General features: G+C 43.4%; 1 pseudogene; it reads right to left on the bottom strand.

Moving 5' to 3' along the window:
* Positions 1–214: 214 nt before the first annotated feature.
* Positions 215–1,245, bottom strand: LOC112818024 (tryptophan 5-hydroxylase 1 pseudogene; annotated as a pseudogene).
* Between the last annotated feature and the right edge of the window lie 21 nt (positions 1,246–1,266).

The raw sequence follows: 1,266 nt of genomic DNA, 5'->3' as shown, positions 1-1,266 counted from the left end.
TTTTTTTTATGGTATATGAATCATATTTCACTAAAGCCGTTACCAAAAAATAATAGGTAGTGGTATACAGTATTCAGGCACAAATTTCCAAAGGACTAATTAAGGAATAGGAGTAGAGAATAATGTTTGGAGGCTGTCCCTCCACAACCAGGTCTTCAAGAAAAGCAGCAGCTGACCCACAGGCCTCTGAATTGACACTCAGACACTCTCAGCATCAGACGCTTGGCTGTCTGCTGACCTTCGCAAGGGCATCACTGACGACATCGAGATCACGCTGCAGCTCATTCATGGCGCTGCTTATGCACTTGGTGTCTTTCAAGATCTGAATACTCCGTGTGTATGGATTATACTTCACTCCAAATGGACGCTTAATTGTTTTGGTAAATTCTCTCATCTTCTCCGTTGCATCTTCAAAGCTTTCAGATACAAAGTAGTCATCCTGAAAAGTTGTGATGAGACACTCCTGTTTGCAGGTAATCTTGGGATCATAGGGCTTTACTTTGGCATGTCCAGAAAGTGAATGCTTAAGTTCACTGATAAAAGAAAGTAATCCAGCACCAAAGACTCGCACCTGCCCGTCTTGTTTAGAGAGCCCAAACTCCAGAGTGAAAAAGTAGCACGTTGCCAGTTTTTGAACAGCCTCCTCTGAAGCTCCAAGGGAAGCCAGGCCAATATCTTGGGAGAATTGTGCAAAACCAGGTTCAGCCAAAAGGGGGACATGACCTAAGTGTTCATGGCAAGTATCTGGCTCTGGGGTATAGAGAGGGTCTGAAATGTGTGTCACTTACTGTGTGCAGTGAAAAACCCGGAAGGCTAAACCTGATAAGAAATCTCTTGGTGATAAGTAACCAGCCACGGGATGGATGGAAAAACCCGTGCGCTCTTTTAAAAAGTTTGAGACATCTTCCAATTGTGAGAAATTATCTTCCCGGTATCCACAATATTCAGAAAGCAAAGGTAAGTTATTGGGATACTCTCTGCAGGCATGGGTTGGGTAAAGTTTGTCGAGCTCTTGGAACACAGTTCCTCAGGTCTTAATCTCCTCTTCAGTGAATTCAACATTGGGAATGGGGTCTCCAAGTTTATAGTTCATAGCCAAGTCTGCAAAATACTTCAGTCTTTTACGGTAGACATTGTCTTTGATGCCAGGATGATCTGCATCCAGTTCAGAACCATACATCAGAACTCTGTTGGCACAATGGTCCAGGGCAGGAATCTTTTTGGAAACCAAGGAACAGTTTCCATACCATCTCCTTCACAGTAAAA

Source organism: Callorhinus ursinus, unplaced genomic scaffold (assembly GCF_003265705.2).
Source record: "Callorhinus ursinus isolate GAN/ISIS: 27379988/994484 unplaced genomic scaffold, GSC_fseal_2.0 scaffold11779, whole genome shotgun sequence".
NCBI lineage: Eukaryota > Metazoa > Chordata > Mammalia > Carnivora > Otariidae > Callorhinus > Callorhinus ursinus.
The sequence above is the reverse complement of the archived record's forward strand: the minus strand, read 5'-3'. Positions and strand labels throughout refer to the sequence as shown.